The following is a 17,641-nucleotide window of genomic DNA, read 5'->3' as shown; positions in this document are numbered from 1 at the left end:
AGGGAGCCAACCGCCAGGAGGCGGTATTGAGCACTGATACATCTATGAGAGGCTTGATCTCAAAACTGTAGCAGACGCTACTAGCCACACTGGGCAGGTACATAGAAAAGCACAAGAGAAGATGGGAGACAGATTTGGGGATAGATCTGGAAATGGACCAGTGGAGAATGTTGTGTAGGAATGCCCACAGAAAATCGATAGCATGCCAATATAATGGGCACATCATTAAGCTATTGTACAGATGGCAATGGAACCCAGTAAGGCTATCTTAGATGTTTTCAGGGGAGGTGCAGGTCTTCTGGAAGGAAGTCCTTGGTTGGACAAAGACCCTAGATTGTATAGAGAAATGCCTCCATCCCATGTTGGTGCTGTCTGGATTTGAAGTCCTTGAGGGAGAGTGGAGGAGATTGCCAAATACGGGCGCTTCCTGCTGTTGGATGTGCACGACTGCCTAGTGGGGGACGGAGGTGGCGACAATGGGCTCTTAAAGCTTGAGATACATTGGAAATGGAGCTGCTGACTGGGTTGTTTCATGATTAGCAACCATCACGTGCTATGGAGTGGTCAGTAAATATGGCCCGAGAATGAAATGCCTAAGAAAGTGTGAAAAATAAAAGAGAGATGTGTGATAGTCAGGCCCAATAAAAATCTGGGGAGGATGTCAATGTTATGTAGAACATTTGGACAGGCCTCCTAACCTGACAAGAGAAGGCGGGCTCCCATTGCCATTGGAATGACATTGGGCTGTGGCGTGTTTTACATTGGACTTTTAAGCCACATCTCTTTGCTACCCGGGGAGAGGTTTGGGTAGGGGGCAGACAGGGGGATTCCTTTTTTTGGCATGTGAAAGGAGGGATGCATTTTTGTTGTTGGGGAAAGAAATGTTAAAATACGCAGTTGTAGCCTATCTGACCAAACATTGTTGATCTACTGACCCATTTGATTGTTTTTGTCATGGGTGATTTGGCCTGCGGGGCACTCTGCTCCCCATGTTTTGTATTTTGTGGTTTTAGGGGTGCAGTGGTGTCCCTGCTTCCTTAAAATTGGAGATAGGGAACAAAAACATTTTTAAAAAATGTGCGTTTCAATAGGGCCCAAACAGATACTTTGCGGTCAGTTTGCTGCAAATATAAAAAGATTGTTAAACAACCCCAAACCAATGAAACAGGTATGGTCTCGTTATGCATGACTGAAATGGTGCAACTGCACAAAAATAAGGTTGGTGGCCTGCACAATTTGCAAAAGGCCTCCAGCTTGATTGCACTTAAATTGTCAGTGAAAATTCAACATAGGAAATTCCCTGATCTGTTTTTACTGTCAGCCTTCAAGGGTGAAATTACAAGACCGCAGTCTCCTTCCCCCACAATAAGTATTTTTACTTAATGGGGAGCACCCTTTCTTTCGTAGATGCCCCATACTTGTCAATAAGGCCCTGAAGATCCTTAAGGTTCATAATACTGTGTCATCAGTTTAGCTTAGCAACACTGGGGCGAAACCCTTTCCAGCAAGTACATCCAGAAGTCTTGCAAAAAGGGTAATTTCCACACCATTGATGTTGAAATAGAATAAAAAAGGAACAACAACACACTTTTGACCTCACACTTGCACTACAGAAAAATGTTTAATCACTTCCTCCAATGCCAAACTGCACACAAGCCACATTATTTTGATGGAGTAACTTCAAGATGGTCAAAATATCTGATGCTATCCCAAGGACGTTCAAGATTGTCCATAAAGTCACCTTGCTAACCGGGTTGAAAGAATCTGAAAGATTCATAAATGCTAGGTGCATGTGCATCTCTGCACCAAAGTAGCACTTGATGATTAATAAGTATGGCTTTAAACTTTGTTCAGCGGTTTAGTGGCCCATCCTAAACTCCCCATTGGATAGAGGCCAAAATGTGATTGTTAGAAATACAAACGTAAAAATGGAAATGTGCCATCCTACCAAATAGTTTGAATTTCACATCCAAAAGAGAAATCTAGTAGAAATGGCTGACCTTTTTCAGTTTTGGCTATTAGGTGGCAATGAAGAGCCACATATAAGCCAAAACCTTTGCATTGAAATACAGCCATAAGGAAGTTGGCATGTGAGGAGGGGCACACATATATGTTTATATTTACCCACCCATTGATAGTCCATGGCCATGCTAATCCCTATGATCATTAAAATATACTACCTCCTTTTGCCTGTGCATACAACTTTTACTTGGTTTCTCTATGAGATGGCTTCATCAAGAAATAACATCAAACTTTGGGCTGTGCGTACCGCCCAGTGTTATTTCAAAACAATGTTCTGAGAGTTAATAACTGAATTGCAGATATAAATGTGATACTTGTGTGACAAAAATGTGAAACGCGTTGTGTGCGGGTTGTGCGGGTTGTGCTTACGGGCGTCCTGCCTCTGTTTTTGCTGCTGCTTTTCCGGCTGTGTATATTTTTTTAGGTATTTTTGCAATTATCATTAAATTCCATGATTATTCTTTCTACTGTGAGCTGCGCTATTTTTATCTATTTTTGGTTTCCATTCGATCCGCGGAGAGTGTGGTTCCCTTTATCCTCTTTGGTTTTCTTTGATATATATATATATATATATATCCAGTGAAAAAAATGGTTAAAGGGACGTAACGGTTAAGTTACACTAATAAAAACCTATCAAATTCAGGGGAAAAAAACTTTGTTAAAGAGATGTTATGGTTACAAGTTAAATCGAAAAAACCCAAGAAATTTGGCAGTTATGGTAAGCTATGCAACCATAACTTGTGCCACCGCCATGCACTGCTAACACTAACACCCAGCATATCAATGATGACATCACAAATGACATCATCAATGATATCACTGATGACATCACATATCTAGGGTAGCTGTTTTTATCTGTGACAGTATTCATTTTAAACTGAGGACTTCATGTGGTTATACTACATTGAAACCATGATAGACATACTATAAAGGTGTATAAGAGGTACTAAGCCCTGCCCCCTCAAACTGAATATACATAACATAATAGTGATTTTTGAAGATAAAGAGTGCATATAGGGCAACATATATTTTTAGGGTCAGAATGACTCAGGAAGTAAAGGGTGCCTCGGGTATTACAGGCACATCATGAATTATGCAAAGATATAAGCTGAACACTGGACAGAAAATGAGTTATGCTCGAAAGTAAATTGATTTGGGGTTTGGTAGCCAAACATCTAGGCTGAACAGACTGAGATATGTTCTAAGACGGATGCCAAAAATAAAATGGTGTCTGGAAAGCAGGTGTGTAAAGCCCTGAATCATCCTGATATTGAATATTCTTTGGCATTATTTCAATGTGAGATAAGCCCATCTGGTATGGTATATTTAGAATTTCTTGGCACTTTGACCCCATTGCTGGTCCCTTGTGGTCATTGCCAGTGGCCAGATTGTCCTAGTCATTGCCATGACCCGGAAAATCTGGCCACTGTGCAAGGCCACATTCACAGGCGATATCTCTGTCAGCAAAGTTATATCACAATTTTGTTTACCTACATAATGACACTTTTCAAAAAATAAAACAGGGATACATTTGCGAAACCATGCTTTTGGTTCCTTGCCAATGCTGCCTGAACGAGTTTGCCGCAAATCTGTCCATCTATTATTTTGTGAAAAGTGTCAAAATGTATGTATAATAGTTATATAACTCAGCCCCAACATGGTAAAATTCATTCAAACTGTGCACACACTTTTAAGGTTGCATCTATAATATATGTACAAACGATTGTGCAGATTCATCAAATGACACCAAATGTACAAGCATTTCAATTATTTTGGGACCCCCCTCTAATTTTTGCCGCCTCTTGGCGAAACAGCACCAAAAATTGCAAAACCATTCAGAGTCGGGTCTAGAATGATATTGCAACAAAAAAAAAATCATGCAGTTTGATTGAGTGGCCCTAAAGTTATAGGCCATATCCCATCCCATCCTCATCACCCCTCAGCTCCCCAGACATTTTTGCATTTATTTCTTCAAAAAGTGTAATGTTTTTTTTTTTTTTTAATGTTTTTACCGTGATGTTCGTGGACTATGGGTGAAGTATTCAAATCCAACATGGCAAGTGTTTCAAAGGTTTTCACGCACCTCATGTTTTAATTGACCAATCAGTGAGTGTGTATGATGTCCCTGAACATCATGCTGCTCTTTGATTGGTCCTAGGTGTCCACAGTCTTTGAATCAGGAATTGAGTTTGCTGACCGGACCCAGTAGTTTCTTTCAAACTACTTTTTGGCCATTTAAAACAAAAAAAAATAACTACTGGACAGATTTACACCAAATTTACAAAAGCCCACTTTCCGGAACAAGCCGCCACTCTTTGTACAAGTTGGGTGCAAATCCGTCCAGCGGTTGGGCTGTAGGAGCAAGCAAATTCTTTTTTACCATTGTGTCTATGAGGAATATAAACAGGTGGCGAAGCTAGAGAATTCATTGGTAGAGAAGATCCATCACTGAATTAGGGGTTGGGTTCGCTCTCAGAGTCAAACATGAGCTAGCCTGGCAAAATACCAATACCTGGCTTCCTGCTTTCCCAGCCCACAACACAAAACCTATACATGCACCATGTGTACACACCCACCACAAAAAAACACTTTCACTTGTCATCCTGCATACTCACCAGTATTCTTCATCTTGTGTGAGTGGGTTAATGTGCTTGAGTGTCACAGACTTAGTGGGTCATTCAGAGTTGGGTGGTAACAGTAAAATCATCATTTTTTGGCAAATACTGTTAATTTTACTGTCCACTATCTTCAGGGTTTCAAAACTTGATCAAATTCCATCAGTGGTACTTCATGAGAATTCTGGTGGTTGTATTTTAGGTGTACCTTTTGCAGAAAATCTGTCTATTTTACCTCCACCTTGAAGATGGATTTGAAAAATCCAAACTGGCCACATATTTTTCAAATGTTTCTGTCTAATGTACAAAACAGAAGCACAGGTGTTTTCCTTCAATAGATGGGGTACAAAGGTTGCCATCTCTGATTACCTCCTCCTAACACCCCAGACATATGATGCAGAATCGACCCTTTTGTGCATGAACATAATCAGCAGTAGTGATATGAGCCACTACTGTATATAATCAATTTTTCTGTTCACACTGATGCTGAAAATGGCTACAAAACATGTTTAAAAACCATCACAGGTGGGATTTCTGAAATAGCACTGGAGGTATTCCAGAAATACCACCTCTGGTGGTGGTAAACCTTGAGTAGGACATATTTCCAGAAACTCCACGGTTGAAGCTGGTAACTATCTTCAGCGTTATTAGTAAATCTTCCGAACTCTAAATGAACCCGTTGTAGTCTCCTAATAATTAATATCTGAATACTGCATGCATCTTTCTACTTGTGTTTTTCAAATGTGTCCAAAAGTAAGCACCAAACCAGTACAACATCCATTTCTAGAACCACTATATTAAAGCATACATGGGTGCTATTCAGGTAGTTATTAAACCCTTTTTGTATGAACAGACTGGTGATCAAGAAATTCACAAGAACATGGGAGATGCATACATACAGAATCAGACCGAGGACAAATTCGAATAAGATATGGACTGTTACTTTCTTATCAAGTAGGAGTTGTGATAAGCTGCTGTGGATTGTAACAGACCAATTGTGTATGGCGGGCAGTGGTGAGAATATTACCATCCAGGGTCCCTAAATCTGTCATTTAAATGCATGCATCGTCACAGGGCAGTATGAGCATGCCCCTGCAACCTAGATTGCTTTCCCTCTTACTAACTGTGGAAACCCATGTGTGGGAGCCATCCAGGCACATTGCTGCATCAAGACTAATGCTTCACCAGATTTAGACAGAATCTGAGCAGGCTTTGCAATACTCCTTTCATTTGTGACAGGCTAGATTTTGAAGGATTTGATTTTTTTAAAATCATTTGTTTATATTTTGGAGCTCTGGCCCATGTGACAACAGTCCAACCAGCCTGGGGGTTAATTAGCCATTTGTCCCATCCCCAGACCACCCCTGAAGAGGCACCACACTCTGGGCTCCTAGGCAGCCAATTGAAGTGGAAAAGGGAATCCACTCAGAGCTCCCTTTGCCATTTCTATGTCTCTCAACCTACTTTGTTCACAAGAAACCACTCACGTTCACTACATTATCTATTTCTTTTGGCAAACCATGCCCAGAGCACTCCTGGCTGTTTGCATGGGTTCTTATGCCTATGTAGGACAGATGTATGTAGAGTCATCCTGGCAAGTAGATGTCCCATGCAATCAGGCTGTGACTGGCTAGTTCCAATCAGAACCCTACATTATCACTGCGTTATCACTGCCTTAAATTGAAAATACTAACACCAATGATTGCATCACTTAGAAGGGGAAGAGGTTTGGCACAAAGAGCTATGTAAAAATATGATATATTTATACGTCTATAACAAATGAAGTCCAGTGGATAACGTCCATGTTCTAAATACTGATTGTGGATACATTTCAATTTTTGACACTAATATATAGCCTCTGGCCCACCAATGCCCAGGTCTCTGCGATCCGGAAGCTGGCAAACCATGTCAAAATGTCAATAAATCCCGCTTTCAACACAAGCGCAACATTTTAAAATCATTAATTTCCCACACTCTGAGAGGTTTCATTCAATCTTCGACAGGTGTGGGCTGCTCCTGGCGATTTAATGCTAACATTTATTGAGCCCTGTTTTCGCAGAAGCACTTATGAGTGCAAAGCGTGATGATAGTACAAAGATTGATACGTGGACTTGGAGCACTCAGTACAGGCAATCATTGCTGCTTCTCTGGCAGAGAATGGGGAGGTTTCAGCTGCACAATAGGTGCTCAAGCTATGCAGACCACTAAGCACACGGTAGGGTTTGAAGGGATCCTAACCACAATCGGGGACATTTAGGAATTGGCAGTGCTAGGATCTCTAATGTGTCAGGTGTTCCGACCTCAACTAGTTTAGCACATCTGTGTAAAGGGAAATTCATATTGGAATATGAGTGGGTAGAATGTCGAATTGAGGTGTGGATCTGTACATCGTTTGTGGTTCTAAAAGTGGAATACAAAGATGATGTTTATTATAATGTGTAATGATCTGGTCCCACAGATGTATCACATTCATACATAATTACTCAGACAGTAATGAGATTTGTGAGCTCATGCATTTTATTATGTTCTCTTTATTCTCCAACCAAAACAACTTTTCCACCCCTTTCCCTTTTTGTCACTTCCTATTTCCTCTTGTCCTCCTCTTAGGCATGCCCCCTATAATGATGAGGAGAGGCTGTGTGCTGGACACTAAAAACTCTCCCATAAGTATGAACAAATCTGTTACCCCATTTCCTCAATACTTCCAGTTGGTCTTTTCCTCACTCAAGGGGGTCAGCTTCATATGTTCTTAGGAGTGTGTTCTTAGCAGTTGTTTCTTTGCCTGATGTGTACACATTCTCCAAAGGTTTATTGTCACCAGAGTAACCTATATCACGTCCCTCCTATGTTATTTGGTGAGATTGCTTGTTGTGTCTTCTTAAATAGCTATCAGTGACTTGTAATGTTATTTGTCTCATCCCCTATTGTTTTATTGGATCCATTTGTCTGTGTTGCAGTGAGAAAGTCTGGGTCAAAGGATGCAGAGTGGTGTGTATCATCCGTTGTCTACTAGGTTCAGTTTCACTAATCCTGAGTGATGGGTCTATGGCTTTTCTTCTGTTGTCAGAATATTGCTTCATTGCTTCTTTTGTTTTCTTTCTTCCAAAATGCCTCACCTTCCTTGTACCTGTCTGACAGTGTTGTGTCCTGCGGCAGACAGGTGAGTGTGGTTCCTGACCTTCTCTGGACACACGCTGTGTGGTGTGTTTCGGTAGTCTTTTAATAGGTGATATAGCATTTGTGCCACAAGTTGTTTAGTGAGATAGAACACTTGTAAGGCTCTTTTGACATTTTCCATGAAGAGCTCAGCAATGCCTTTGGCTTCTGGCCATGGTGGTGTGATGCATCTGTGTAGGAAGCTCATGCATTCTGCAAACAGGTGGAAGTCCTGAACTGTGAAAATTGGGCCATTGTCGGATTTAACTACACGTGGTACTCCGTAGACGGTGAATATTTTGTCCAACTCTGGAATGTCATAGGAAGAAGCTGTGGACAGGATTAGCTGGATCTCCTCATAGCTAGAGTATTCATCCATGAATATTAGAACATATGCATTTGACTTCATGGTCCAGAGAAGTCAATTAGTACAGTGTGCAAGTACAGTCTTGTGGCAGTCGTACCTGTGCTTTGGATTTGAGAAGGTTTTTATACTTTTGCTGGAGACTGAAAGAGAATTCCACTTTAAACAGCTCAATGCCCACTCAAAGAAAATAACATTGTGTTTTAGTCCTGCTCTGGCACCGCCTATGGAGAGAGCTCCAGCAAGCACTCTGAATACTGAAATACAGACTTCGCCTTTGTCTGTTGCTCCAGTTTCACAGCTGTCCTCCATCAGACAAAGTGTTACTGAGTGTACCCAACTACTATGGTGGGTCCTTGGAGCATGATTCTCTTAGTCACACCCCTAACCTAATGAATGTGTCAGTGTATTGTGAGAAACCAGAGGGTGCCTGACCCGCTAGTCCCTGTGGATCTCTCTCTCAGATGACCAGGGCACAGACTTTGTCTTTGGATCCAGACCCTGTGGGTGGACCAGTGTGGGAGGATAACCTAGGTGAGGGGTCTTCAGGGAGTGGGGCTGGGGCAGCTGATGGTGAGATGTGGTATTCCCCCCAAATTTTGTTTATCTAACCCATGCTATTTCTTAAGATTACCTGTGGTCCTAACTCCCCATGTTTACACAAACACTGGGCCAAGGAAGAGGGTGACTGAGAGTAACAACATTAACTTTCACACATCGTACTGGACATGTCCCGCTAATCAGGAGAGGCAAAGTCAGGCACTTCATTTTGAGTGCATACACTTGATACCAATTAGTTCTCCTCACACGAATACAAAAGACAGAACCTATAGACACACTCTGCGTAAGGCGGAACACGAGTGGAGTGGGGGCAAACCTACTGGAGCAGAACGATGGAACAAGGCACAAGAGCAGTGTGTTTAAATCCCCAATAATTCCCTACTGGAGGTTGTTGCCTTTGACAGGCCATGAAAGACATGTGGAGAAGGCCAGACCCTACGTCAGAAGGCTGCATTGCGTTTTTGGACGCCATCGACCCTCCCCAGTGAACAGCAGACCTGTGAAAGAAATAAGGACAGCTGTGAAATCAGTAATAATACATAACTGAGTGGTTGGGCGAAAAGAAGTAGCCCACTCAAAGGTCTCTGTGAAAGGTCCATTGTTTGAAGCGATAAAGCGACTGAACATTAAAAATGAAGTAAGCAAAATTAACAAAAGGGAGAGGGAAAGTTAAACAGTGAACCTTGAAAGAAATGGTCCTGCGGTGGTCTGTAAAGAAAGCCACACACATTCGAAAGTCTTCAACATCCGAAAGTAGTCTGAGCCCGACAGTGGAAGACCCGAAGTGTAATAAGCTTGGGGAAGGGAGCCCCCTTGCAAGTTTTTGTTAAACTTTGTTGTGAAAGGTCTGAGCCCAACCAAGGGGGACCTAATTGAACTTTGCTGTGAGAGATCTGAGCCCAACACAGGAGGACATATGTGAAACTTTGTTGAAACATTATTTGGAAGTCAGGAAAAGAGACTTTAACGTGGAAGTGAAGCGGGTCTCGAATCACGTTGTTTAACTCTTTATTGTGTTGAAAACCGAGCCAGAGTGCTTCATCCTGCCTACAGGGACAGCCATATTCTGTCTAATGTGTGATGGAGAGCTGGTTCAACCACATTTATTAATTTGAACACTGATTTTTCCTTTGCATTAATTTCGCCTGTATACACTTTTTGTCCCAGAAATAGGGCAGGCATTAGGTTTTGTTAGCATAGGCCAATTTTTGATTTGATGTACTCCACTAGCACTGATTTGTTTATCATTTGATTCTTGAGACACCTCCCATCTTAGTGATAGGCCAAAGTTTTTCCAGCCCCAACAATTTCAATAAAGGTTTTTACAAAGTGCACCCATTGTGTCAGTGTCATACTTGTGATACCATGCCTCACCTACACTATGCTTCTGACTCATCTCTTACTTCTTTTGCTTCCACTCTGGGCCAAGTACCCCTGAGACATCTGTTGAAACTGCTCGAACGGGTGGATGGTAACATTAATGAAGATGTAGCAGAGCAGGAGAGTTTATTATCTGAGATTAACCAAGTCCTCTGTGCTTTGGTTTCCTTCTGAGGGATTACAAATGGCACCTCAAATTCACTGCTAGAATCCCTCCTGTTTAAATTTGAGCTCATAGATATTCAAACCAAATTGTACTAGTTTTTAGAGGGCAACCTGTTTGCTTACCAGAAGGTGGCAGAGTTGGCCTTTCTGCTCAGACAGAGAAGGACACTGATATATTTTACTGATTGCGGTACATTGGTAACGCCTCTATTCCACAAACGGTTGGTGAATGCAAGCAAGAAATTAGATTAATCCACCTTCCACCAGGAACCCTACCTCAATTGATTTAAATGCCTCTCAAATAGTGGAGGTGTTTGTTAAAAATCATTAATTATAAGTACCTGCCAAACTGCTGACCATAACGTGGATTGCCTGGAAGAAGGAAATTATTGTGTAGAGCCCTCCCTTTTAATTGAACATCCTGAAATTGAAATAAGTTACAAATCTGGAGATGGACCTCGGCCTAATGCTTCTGCTATGAAGAACTCTAAAATCAAATCTGAGTGTAAGGCTCTGAAGCAATCGTTACACACATTTTTGTGGACTTTGATTAATCAACCATCAATTGCTACAGTTCTGAGTAATCCCCCCAGAATTATTTTTTTAAGTCTTTGCTTTGTTGATGCGCAGATGTCGGTTAGGTTTAAGACTACTGAGTCTCAAGTTGTTCAGATAGGCACTTGTGTGACATCTGTCAATTCTGTGTCCGTCTCTGTGACGGATACGCCTTCTATAACAAAATATTGCTCAGCCTCTGATCAGCCTCATCTTTCTTTCGTCCCTCTGAAACCTGCCTCTGGAAATTCAATGTCAATGCTCGAGAATTTCACCTTACATGTGTATGATAATGCTCCTCAATTGATTAAATTGATTTTTGGCCATCAACGTGCAGTATGCTCCTTTCCTACAGTGGGAAAAGATTTTGAGCCCACTCTTGTTCTCATCTCCCTACAAACTTGACTTCTTGTAATTCATTTGGTTTGCATCAGGTCCAAGTGAATGGCTCAGATCAATCGATACCTAGTGGTCTTCTAAAATAATTTAAACACATAGTGTTAAGAGCTATACAGAGCATTCTGAAGAGCTCTAAGGGTCCCAATATACTGCCTGGATGTGAAGTGCCAAGCCAAACTACCAGAATTAGCCAACAATTCAACACTGATGGATGCTTGAATGGTGAGGTTTTGCTTCCTAGTGGTCGACAGAAAATCATTGTTGAAATTCTTTGGCCTGAAAACCGTGATATTTTGTAAAACAGAGCAAATATAATGCGACTCATCGGTATGGTTCCTAATTTTCACGCTCTGCCATCATTGGATATTTACAGAGTTGACTTCATAGATCTGCACAGAACAGATTGAGCCATCATGTTTATTAGTTTGAAAATTGTTATGAATACCATCTTGAAAGAAATGTGTTCTTTGTGACAATTGGGCTTTGACTTTTGTATGTATTGTGATGCTGACTGTAGTGACAATTAATTTTGGTAGTATGTTGCCTGTTCCGATGCCAAATGAGATCTTAGTTTCGACCAATTTTAGCAGGAATATAAGGAGATGGGTGTGTCTGTCAAAGGGCAACTCAGAGAGTTCAGCCAAAAATCACAATTGGTCTTGGCTGACGGGTGCACTTTTTCATTCTATGAAAGGTAACCACTCATGGCCATATTGACCAAACGAGATTTCCTGATGCCCTATCATTCACATACTGTAACTCCAGAGGCCATCACAATTTATTTACTAACTCTGTTTTGGGTAACTTACTAAAAACGTGTCACTTGATCTTTCTTCAAGAAACATGGCTGATTGAAAACCCCTTGTTTGATGGCTATCTTTCCCTTTATCAGACAGCACAGAAAAGTGCTCCTGGTTGGCCTTCTGGGTGCCTAGTTACCCTAATAAAATTGAGTGGGGGATTAGTACCTCTAAATGAAACCAAGATCTGAAGGGGAATTTTGGCCTCTCATGTTAAGACGGAAACCTAAAATTTGATTTTCTATTTATCAATGTGTATTTGCACAAATGGATCATTTATTTACATGTAGCTTTGGATACACTTATCACTTTTGTACATAGTTGGTGTAAAGAAACAGGAGGGGGTTTTCCAATCATACTATGTGGCTTTAATGCTCAATGTATCGATGTTGACCTTGAGTCAACTGTTATCCCTAGGTTGGTTAACACAAATGTTGGGCTGGGAAACGGGCTGACGTGGATGTGAGCTCTTCATGTGTTGGGGCTCAAAATGTTCAATGGTGTGGTTCCCGGTGACATGCCAAATAATTATACTCAGAGTAATGTTACCAATTCCTCTACTATCATTGGGTGTTTGATCGATGCAATTTGTTAAAAATCATTCCTACTGCATTAAGTGATCATTGTATGTTGCACACAGAAATTGATCTAGGGGTAGCATGTGTAGCCCTGGATGGCCCACGTGATCTTTTGGTGAACTCCACAGGTAACAGAATCTCCTGGAGTCCTCATAATATTGAGCTGGTTAAGGACGCTGTTGCTCATTGTGTTCTGGCACACCCCTCAAATCTGGAAACTATAATACCTCCTCAGTGGATGCTTTCAAACCTTTTCTGGACGGTTTCCGTCATTCTATACTGGGTCATTCCTCCATGAGCAGTAAACATAATTATAAACATACTCATATTTTTGAGAAAGAGGTATTTGACAGGTAACGTATTATGAAATCTCAAATCAAAGCATTAAAAGGCAGAAAGGTTCTGACTTTGTCCATAAAATGAATTGAAATCACAAAGTAAAATCAGGTTATAAAAATTGGTTGAGAAATCATCATGCATTGCTGTCCAAAAGAGATTCAGAGATTATGTTTGAACAATTGAAAAACAAAAATTCCACTGAATTCTGGAAAATTATTAATGTCAATGTAATCAGGCAGGTTAATGCCCAGACAAACTGTTTCCGAATTGGTCTCACTATTCAAACGTTTTTCATGAGAAGAAGCCTGGCAATTTTACTGTATTTCAGCGCAATGAAGACCCTGCAAAGTGTGGTGCTTGCCAGTTCATCAGGAGATTGTAGAAGGTGTTTTTTTTAAAAGATGACCTCCTCGCCTGCCTTGGTCCCTAATAAGCTATCAGATTAATTGTTTGAAAGTGCCCACAGGGAGTGGTCAATAATGATATCTATTCTATTTGAGCTGCTCTCAGCAAGCCACCAATTCCCAGGATCTTGGGGTGTGGTGCCCTAGAAACTATTGACCGATATCAATTACTGATGCAGAAAGTAAAGTTTTCACCACACTGTTACGTGTACATCTTCAATTATGGGTGGATGAAATTGGCCGCTTGCAAAGCTGAAAGACAGGGTTCCACAGGCAAATGAGTACAACCCTAAATGGTACAGTACTGAAGTGTTTCCAGTCTTTGGCCTAGACAGGTAAGCTCAACTCCATTTGTATTGTTACCATTGACCTGTCTGCCGCCTTCGATGCAGTAAACAGAAATATATTGGAGACCAAGTTGTGGAACTGGGGCCTGCCCGAGGGCTAGTTGCATTCTATTATTGGCCTTCATGACCAAACCACAGTACAGGTTAGGTTGAATGCGGAAGGTGGATTATCAACTGAATTTCAACATCAAGGGTCATCAGACAAGGGTGCACTTTGGCCCCTTGTTTTTTATTTTTTTTATTTATATATGTTGATTTTTGCAGGACTACTAAACTCCAGCCATCTTGGCTTCACCTAAACGTGATACTATGAAAGTACTATGATTGGGTTACATGCATGATTTTTAATCTTCGATAGTACTGAAAATGGTCTCCAATGGCTTTGAAATGCTTCACTTTGCAACCATTATTTCCTTAGAAAGGTCATGCACTGCATTTTAAAGAAGCATTTGACTTCTTTTGAATAGTGAACTGGATAGTCCAGCCCCTTTCTTGAGCAGCAAGTACCCTTGAGATGGATGGGGATGCAGATCTTACTCATACATCAAATAATAGAGCCGACTCAGGAAGTTGACAAAAGGAAGTCTTTTTATTATCAATTGTCTAAAACAGGGCACATAACGAACATCAACACAAATGCTCGAGCTTCAAACTCAAAGCATTTAAGAAAAAACAGTACTTTTATAAGCAAAATGTGTCATCAATGACGACCTAAGTCACTACAGACACCATCCTACATGGCAAACTACAAAAACATATAAGCATGGGTGAGTGGCTCTGAGTGAACATCTAAATATATGATCCATACTAGTCTAAAAAAGTGTACCTATATGATTGGTTACTTAACATCAGGTGGTCAACTAAGCCATCCTCTAAAAATGACCACTATGAATGTCACTAAATACACAAAGTCCCATTGGTTTAGACAGTATAGGACCCCTGAATACGCAGGTCCTCTACAATTGCTTGGCACGTTCTCCATTTTCAGTACTTTCCCACTAACGTTAGCAGCCTGCAAGCTGGCCATCCAGATGCTGGTGAAGTTGCTTTAACTTTAGCTTCCCACCAATTAGCATATCAATCCATCATCACCTCAGTGGTCTACTATCAATTAGGCCTTTCAACTACGTCATTGAGAGTGTTTTTAATGCTGAGAAAATTAGGGAGTGAGAAGCACACTCTGCCTTCATTCGTAGGTGCAACCATCTTGCTCGTCGAACTGCATGCTTCCATGTGACTAGAGACCATAAAATGAAGACTTTTCGTGTATTTAATATTTTATTCCAATAGACCTCTGACGTCTTCCTTGTTATGTTCATTCCTTCTGGACAGGAGATTTGTTTTTTCACATGATTCTGTATCCAAAGTCAGTTTACTCCAGTTTGATAAGACCTTGGCTCCTTGGGGCTCATCCAACCTCGCCTTTCTGAGCCCCGCTTCTGTAATTCAATGTCTGCTTTTTTAACTGTGACATACTGAACTGAGGCCTTTTTGCTAACATCCAACCTGCTTTAATACACTTAGTGGAGCATCCATAATTCTCTAATTTCCTATGTATTTATATGTTTCCGCTTGCCGCAATCTATTTTACTATAAGCTTAGAGCTAGCTTCATGATTACTTTGCTGCTTGTGTTTCTTCTGCATCTGTACACATGTAAAATGATTTAATATCTTCATCTGTTTCTGCGGCATACATTTCTATACCTTGAGCCAAAGATGTCACTTATCCTTATTGCTTTCATGATGCCTTATAGAATATCCACATTCTCTGATCCCTGCATCTTTTTATGCACTTCATCTTCAGCTCCATATAACATATACTTGGCAATGGCTAGTAATTCATCTTTGCCATTTATTGGTTCTGCTTCTTCAGGGATCTCATTCAGATGACCATCATATATTTTTGTATGCAGGTAAGGTTTTCTCAATGGGTACCTTGGCTCCCAGATTCTCTTAGGTACTGGCCCTTTCACTGGCACTGAACTGGAGTCCATATACTGCTCTTTGTCAATTCAGCTGTTCTGTATATGTCACATACTCTGGTTTCCAGCATACATGTAAAAGGGGTGGGTCAATTGAGGTGGGGGTACTTGGCTCCTTCTCTACAATGGTCTGCATAAATTGAAGCCCTGGAAAAATTAGAAAGCTTTATCTATCTGTGCTTCCCTACTCTCCAAACCACATAAATCACAAATTAGAGAGTGGGTGTACTCTCGAGTATCAGCAATAGCTTATCAAATGATTTGGTTGGATGCATAAATCGGTACATTTTCTCTAATTCCAATCCTTTGTAATTACTGTTTGGCAGGAAGGACCACCTCAATGGTGCTTGCATTGGTAGGTTTTATAAACAGCTTGAAGCTAAATGAGTGTGTCACTCAAAGTATCTTGTAAATCTGTTGAACTCAGGTACCCCACCGGCAAACTTGTAGATGGCCCGTAAGGTAATGTGCTGGCATACGTTAATACCGGCACGTTATCACGGCACTGGCCAACTTATAATGAGCCCCATTGTCTGACACACAGTGCACCATTAAAGAGTGTCTTCCGCCATTGCATCAATTCTTGGAAACCACATATTTTGTCACAGAAGCCATTTCGTCGAGAAGACTCCTCTGTGTCCCTCATGGATGATGAGTATATTTTTTGTCTTAGTACGGCTGGAATGCTGGTTTTATTTCATTGTATTATTATTTGAGTACCATACATTGATAGGTCATCTTTTACTAATATATTTCAGATTTTCCATTTCCCAATTTGAGACACTCAGATTATTGATAGGGTGGTGACTCATGCTGATTTGTTTTGAACATTGTCTGACTCATTCTTTGAATTGGCATGAAGTACTGTATGCTTGATATACCAATCAGCTATGGATTTTCCTGGATTTGATTAATGTTTCAGGTGTCATGCGAGGAAATCAGCTAGTTTAGCTGCCTTTCCTGTTTTCTGAATGATGCGAAATGTGCAATCCTGTGGGTGTAATCACCATCTTGCAATCCCAGGTGGTGTGTATGCATTCTGGCAATCAAAAAAGTGATGGGTGGAAGGTTCCTAATACATTTGAACCACTGGCAATGATCTGGGAAATCTTTGACACCACCATCTTTTAGCCTGTCTGCACCATTGCAAAAGGGGTGCAGCCATATGCAAATCAGTCAGGTACTGCCACCAATGTTAGCAGCCCAACATGAACTGCTAGGGTAGATCCCATTTGCACGGAAACACAAGCCACCCCAGACATGTTTTGACCTTGTTGGGCATCCTCATTGAGGTGCAGCTTGTTTCCCTATGGCCCAGCGAGCTAGGGACCCTCGCCTGGGCGTACCCTCTCACATAGGGAAACAAACGACAACCAAAAAAGTGATGGATTGAAGGTTTTGAATCAATCTGAACCACTGGCAATGCTCTGGGCAACCTTCCACACAACTGTTTTTAAGCCTGTCTGCGCCATTGTGAAATGGGTCTAGACATATGAAAATCAGTCAGGTGTTGCCACTAACAGTAGCAGCCCAGCCTGAACTGCGAGGCCAGGTTCCATCTGCAGGGAAGCGGAAGCAACTCCAGACATGTTTCGGCCTTGTTGGACCCCCTCAGTGAGGTGCTGCTTGATTCCTTAAATGGTGAGGAATGTGTGGTGTCCATTATTAATGTGAATTCCTTACAACAGAGGAATAAGTGGGAATGTTTTTTCAGTGGCTGACAGGCTCTGACTTTCTATTATTTTGTGGTCATATGATAGCTAGGCCTACTTGGCTGGCATTCACTGTTATTTTGGTATTAATGTTTGAATCACAGTAGACTGTGTATACTGATGTTGCAATACTTTGGCATTTTGTACCATGCCTCCTGGACATCTCGAGACCATATGAATTCTTGGTTTTGTTTGTATAAGTTGTATAATGGTACGGGGAACTTTACACTGTCTCATATATATATTTTAAGGTAACTGGAT

This window comes from Ambystoma mexicanum, chromosome 11, assembly GCF_040938575.1.
Source record: "Ambystoma mexicanum isolate Mex_15411 chromosome 11, UKY_AmexF1_1, whole genome shotgun sequence".
NCBI lineage: Eukaryota > Metazoa > Chordata > Amphibia > Caudata > Ambystomatidae > Ambystoma > Ambystoma mexicanum.
This window is presented reverse-complemented; position numbering follows the sequence as displayed.